At 43.0% G+C, this 6944-nt stretch overlaps 1 pseudogene; it reads left to right on the top strand.

Annotated features, from left to right (window-relative positions):
* Positions 1-482: 482 nt before the first annotated feature.
* LOC124698454 lies at positions 483-845 on the top strand (annotated as a pseudogene).
* Positions 846-6944: the final 6099 nt, after the last annotated feature.

Below are 6944 nucleotides of genomic sequence, written 5' to 3' on the forward strand. Positions count from 1 at the left end.
GGTCCTGGAGCCGGACTTGTTGGAGGCGATGAAATGGCATGCACGTTGTCACATTGACCTGAAACTGCGTGAAGCGCGAGAGCCGGATACTTCGCGATTGCAATTGCGTTTACCGTATGTTAATTATTCTGGCAAACCACCTCCAGGCTGTACTCTTCGTCGCGATAGTATAATTATCTAGTGAACATGGGTGCCAGTACTAATTAACAAGGGCAGCGCGCTGTACTCTGCCATTCTTAAATTACTCCTAATGAACATGGGCGTCAGTACTAATTAACAAGAACATTGATTGAGTAATCATATTCAATCGATCATGACTGGCATGGACAGGGATCTCGTAGACTAAACCTAGGCTATAAATACCAGCCCAAAATACCCAAGAAAACCATCCCAAGCAAGCAAAACCTGCTTAGCCATTAAATCGCTAGCTGCACGCCATCAGTACATAGCTCGCTCGCTTGCTCCATCGATCAATCTGTGCAATGGCGCTCTCCAAGCTAGTCCTCTTCCTTGCCGTCAACCTGGCTCTCCTCGCCACCACCGCGCACGCCTGCGGTCCATACTGCCCCACCCCCACCCCACCGCCAACCTGCTCGATTGACACTCTGAGGCTGCAAGTGTGCGCCAACGTGCTGAACCTGCTCAAGCTCAACCTCCCGAGTGCCGGCGAATGAGGAGTGTTGCCCGCCGCTGTCCGGGCTCGCCAACCTCGATGCATCCGTCCGTCTCGCACCGCCCTCAAGGCCGAGATCCTTGGCATCAAACTCAATGTCCCTGTCGCCTTCACCCTCCTCCTCAACCAGTGCCGCAAGACCTGCCCCGACAACTTCACCTGCTCCACCTGATCCATCGTCCATCACAAAAGCATTAAACCTCGCCATCCCTCTACAAGCAAGCAAATCTCTCTCGTAACTTGCATGTCTTACACATTTACCTACATATGTATTTTTATTTGTTCATGTCCAAGATGTTCATGCATCGTTGTATCTCATCGTGAGATGTGCAATTGATTTTCATAGTTGCAAAATCATGTACACAGTTTGAATATTGTCCGCCCCAAATTTATTGTAGTTTGTTCATGTTGTCTTAAGTGTTAACTCAACCCGTGATATATCTTCGTTTTTGAACATGGACTAAAGAATGGTTTTTGACCGGATCCATTTGTTTTTGCATATACCGAATGGCTCTTCTTCTTCCTCGCATGTATATTTTATAAGATATAGTATGATGGGCAATGGGCGTGGTTTTTTCATGAAAGGGTAATCCTGGTCTTTGCACCCATATTGATTGACACAACTATATATATTTACTTTGATGTTTCGATCCTAATCTAGAAGCAAGCATGATGGGCCATGGGCGTGGTTTTTTCATGAAAGGGTAATGTTGGACAAAATGCAGGCAGTTGATGTGAGCCGACCTCTGGTGCTCGAAGGATTTTTTGGCAGTGCGATAGGAGGAGCCTGGTCACTGGAATGTCATACAAAAAATAGAGAGAGAGAGAGAGAGACTTAGAATGAGGAAAAAGGATATATGTCGGTGCGACAAGCAACTACTGCAAATGTCTGAGTGGCAGGACGCCAGCGTATATTTTTGTTTTTCATTTAATCCTCGTAGTGGCTGAATAAGAGCAATATCATCGCGATGTACGATCTTTAGGTAATAAATCCTATTTTTTGAGATTTACTTTTTAAACTTAAGCACCTAGATTAGCGTCAAAAATTGTACCGACACTTACTAGAGAGCCAACCATCTTGGTTGATATTCAGAGCGACCGTCTTCAATTAATTGAACACATATCCATATATCCTATTCCACTTCTTCACCTTCTCCTCTCCTCCTCATCCCCTTCTCCACTTCCTTCCCCTCCACCTCTTTCACTTCTCCACCATATCCACTCCACCACATGTGACCACCTTGTCACTGATGACGGCGACCACCTTCTCCCCGACGACGATGCCCACCTCCTCTCCGGCAACGGCGACCACCTCCTCCCCGACGATGGTGACCACCTCCTCTCCGGAAACGATGACCACCTCCTCCCCGACAACGGAGACCACCTCCAACGCCCTGCTCCGATACCCACCTCAATGCCCTGCTCCGCCACCGTTGATGGCCTGCTCCTGATTGTCTCCTCGCCTAGATCTCGTCAACGCCACAAGGAGGCGACATGGACTCAATTGCTTTCTTTTGTTTAGGGAGTTTTGTATAAAATCACGTGGATAGTAGGGTGCTGGTCCCAGCTTATTTTTCAAAAATAGACTAGCAGTGGACCGAAAACGCGCACACAACTGGTATAATAATAGTAGCGCTAAAATCGACATGCGACTGCTGCCTGGACTACCGGTCGCTTGTGGGGTGGGCACTCGACTGGTACTGACTACCAGTAGTGAGGTACGGCCCGCGACTGGTAGCCAAAATACAAAAGCGACTAGTAGGTTTATTCATACTAATGGTGACTTAACATCACAATACCGAGAGGGCACATTTCATATCTCTCATTTGTCACGAGGAAACAAATCCTAGTCTTGAATCATTAAGCTTCTAGTATCTTAAGATATACATGACCCTTCACCTTCCCAACACACAGGGCTAACCGGTGAGGGCTGATAAGATCAAAGCATACCTTCCAATATGACTTACCATAATTTTCTCATGGTCAAGGGACTTTTACATAATTTAACACTTAAAGTTATTTTCCAACTAACAATAGCATATGAGTGTCTTGGGTCTATAGAGACAAACAATCCATCCTCATTGTTGCTACAATTTCCATGCTCATGATCACAAAAGCTTGATCCTCTAGCAACAAATGAGCTAGTTTTATTAGAGGCATTAATAGACACTAATTTTCTAGGAACATCACAATATTAGCATGAAGGATAAACTTAATAATGAATATGGAGTTATAGATAATAAATTCCTCTTATTATTATTGCCTCTAGGGCGTATTTCTTCAACATAAACTAGTCACGAGGCAAGAGAAGGGAACCTGTTTGGTGTCTATTCTTCCACACGCGTAATTAAATTTTCCTCCAAATATCATATTAAAAATTAATATAGTTATACATATATTATAAAGTTAATCATGAATGTGAAAATATTATAATTATAATCTTTATTAGTCCCTCTTGGACATAGTTTTTTTAAATATGAACAATATGTTTCCCCACTGCATATTTTTATTCATTTTTGGTTTTATTTATAAAGGCAAAATAAATAACAACCAGAGCTTGAGGAAAGCTCACGTAGAAGCCTTGTGAATAAGTAAGGCCATTTCCTTCTTAAAAGTGCCACGTGCTCTGTACACACTAGGGTCCACTCTGTTGAAGATGAAGTCATTTGTAATCACCCAAATATCCCAATAGACTATAACAAGAATCTCCAGAAAGAAAGGTTGCCAAATTTCATCCTTAAGACCCATAATGAAAGAGATAACTAGAGACGAGACCCTCAATGATATATAGAGACAAATATTTCTCCAAAAAAATGTGGAAAAGGGAAAGTGAAGAAAATATGGCTTATGGACTCCATGGGATGTGAATTGCACATAGGACAGGAGTGGTATGCCATGAAGAAGTTCTTCCACTGAAGGAGCTTCATTGTATTTAATCCATCCATAATCATGAGCCGGAAGAATACTTGATGTTTGGGTCGACAACAGGTCTTCCAAATCCATTTCTGAGCTGGGCAAACAACATGCCGGTGTATGACAAATTTGTATGTAGTATAAACCTTAAAGTTTTATCACTGCCAAATGCAAGCCACTTAGCTTGTCCCCTCATTGTTTTGTAACCTATGTCTTGCAGCTCATGAAGTTGAGAAAAAGCTTCAGCCAAAAGAGGCATATGGAAATGATTGTGGGGGAATTCCAAATTCAGAAATCGAGCAATGGAAAACAACATCATCCTTAGAGAAAGAGAGCAGTTGATGAAAATTCCTGCAGAGTGGCTCCTAAGGACAAACATCATGCCACAACATAATAGAGGTGACATAGGCAACCATTGAGAAAATGTTTGGAAGGAAGGTAGACATTTTAAGCAATCCCTCTACCAAAATGAAACATCTCTAGAATTGGCGGGTAGCAGAGCAGAGAAATAGTATGTCTCTTAAACCAATTTCACCAAAGGAAGACTATCATGGTTTCAGAACTTATGAAGATGCTTCATCAGAAGACAATTATTTTGCTCGTCAAGGTTGATAATGGCAATCCCATCCTGATTTTTTGGGACGACAAACCCATTCCTATACTACAAGGGGAGAACTATTTTCCTCATTATCCCTCCACCTGAGGCAGTGCTTCCTTTACTTGTCAAATTCCTTTAGAACCTAGTGGTAGACTTAGAGTGCTTAAGTAAAATGTGGGTAAGGAAGATAGTACAAGTTTAATAATCCTTAGTCGGTCGCCATAATTGAGATATATGGAACAAGAGGATAATCTCCTTTGAGCATTAATTAAGCAGCAGGGGCAGGAAAAATTCTTTTCTTGGCTTTGTTGTACTCAAAAGGAGGCACATATAAGTGAAAGGAAGAAAATGCTCAAGAAGCAGTTTACGGTATCAAGAAGCAGTTGACGGTATCAAGAAGCTGTTTACAGTATCAAGAAGCAGTTTACGGTATCAAGAATCAAGTTAGATTTCACACAATTGACCTTTAGACCAGTGGCAACACCAAAACTGTGCAGGATGGAATTTAGATGAATTAAGTGATTTACATCAACTGTAAAAATATAAGGGTATTATGTGCATACTGAATAAATTGGAAGTCATGGGAGGAAGTCAATGGCAAAGGCCTTGAAAGATGACCTTGGGACATGGCCTCATTAACCAGGGTTTGAAGGAAAACAGCAACAAGAGAAGGGGCAAAGGATCTCCCTATCAAAACACCGGCCTTTTGGAGTGAAACATGCGACTAGGGATCTCCCTGACAAATTTATCATGATTTACCAGAAGATAAGTCCGCATCAAATGATTCATCTGTTGGAGATATGCCCAAGAGGCAATAATAAATTAGTTATTGTTATATCTTAGTGTTCATGATAAATGTTTACATCCCATGCTATAATTGTATTAACCGAAACATTGATATATGTGTGTTATGTAAACAACAAGGATTCCCTAGTAAGCCTCTTGTATAACTAGCTTGTTGATTAATAGATGATCATGGTTTCGTGATCATGAACATTGGATGTTGTTAATAACAAGGTTATGTCATTGGGTGAATGTGTAGGATAACGTTGCATAGAAAACAAAAAATTTCCTACCGCGAGAACGCAATCCAAGCCAAGATGCAATCTAGAAGATGGGAGCAACGAGGAGATCATCGAGACTCACCCTTGAAGATTTCCAAAGCCTACAAGATGAGGCTCTTGTTGCTGCGGTAGACGATCACTTGCCGCTTGCAAAAGCGCGTAGAAGATCTTGATCACGGCGCCACGAACAGGCAGCACCTCCGTACTCGGTCACACGTTCGGTGTTGATGAAGACGACGTCCTTCTCCCCGTTCCAGCGGGCAGCGGAAGTAGTAGCTCCTCCTTGAATCCGGCAGCACGACGGCGTGGTGGCGGTGGCGATGGAGAACTCCGGCGGAGCTTCGCTAAGCGTTGCAGGAGAGGTGGAGGAGAGGGGGCGGCTAGGGTTTGGGAGAGGGGGCGCCGGCCACTATAGGGTGCGGCCACCTTGTGGTGTTGGGGTGGCCGGCCCCCTCCCCTTGTCCCTCATTATATAGGTGGAACACCCAAGAGTTGGTCTACAAGTCTTCGAATAAGACCCCAAACCAAAACCTTCCATATGACATGAAACCTACCCAAGGTGGGATTCCCACTTGAGGTGGGATTCCCACCTTTCCTTGGGAGGGGGTGGCCGGCCACCTTTGGTGGAGTCCACCTTGGACTCCACCCTCTAGGGTTGGCCGGCCATGGTGGTGGAGTCCCTCCGGGACTCCGCCTTCCAAAGTGATTTCTTCCGGACTTTTCTAGAACCTTCTAGAACCTTCCATAAATGCACCGGATCATTTTCAAACACATAAAATGACTTCCTATATATGAATCTTATTCTCCGGACCATTCCGAACTCCTCGTGATGTCCGGGATCCCATCCGGGACTTCGAACAAAACTTCGAACTCCATTCCATATTCAAGTTCTACTATTACAACATCAAACCTTAAGTGTGTCACCCTACGGTTCGCGAACTATGTAGACATGGTTGAGATCTCTCTCCGACCAATAACCAATAGCGGGATCCGGAGATCCATAATGGCTCCCACATATTCAACGATGACTTAGTGATCGAATGAACCATTCACATACGATACCAATTCCTTTTGTCACGCGATATTTTACTTGTCCGAGGTTTGATCATCGGTATCACTCTATACCTTGTTCAACCTCGTCTCCCCGACAAGTACTCTTTACTCGTACCGTGGTATGTGGTCTCTTATGAACTTATTCATATGCTTGCAAGACATTAGACGACATTCCACCGAGAGGGCCCAGAGTATATCTATCCGTCATCGGGATGGACAAATCCCACTGTTGATCCATATGCCTCAACTCATACTTTCCTGATACTTAATCCCACCTTTATAACCACCCATTTACGCAGTGGCGTTTGATGTAATCAAAGTACCTTTCCGGTATAAGTGATTTACATGATCTCATGGTCATAAGGACTAGGTAACTATGTATCGAAAGCTTATAGCAAATAACTTAATGACGTGATCTTATGCTACGCTTAATTGGGTGTGTCCATTACATCATTCATATAATGATATAACCTTGTTATTAATAACATCCAATGTTCATGATTATGAAACTAATCATCTATTAATCAACAAGCTAGTTAAGAGGCTTACTAGGGACTCTTTGTTGTTTACATAACACACATGTATCAATGTTTCAGTTAATACAATTATAGCATAGTATATAAACATTTATCATAAACATAAA

Source organism: Lolium rigidum, chromosome 3, assembly GCF_022539505.1.
Source record: "Lolium rigidum isolate FL_2022 chromosome 3, APGP_CSIRO_Lrig_0.1, whole genome shotgun sequence".
In the NCBI taxonomy this organism is placed as follows: Eukaryota; Viridiplantae; Streptophyta; class Magnoliopsida; order Poales; family Poaceae; genus Lolium; species Lolium rigidum.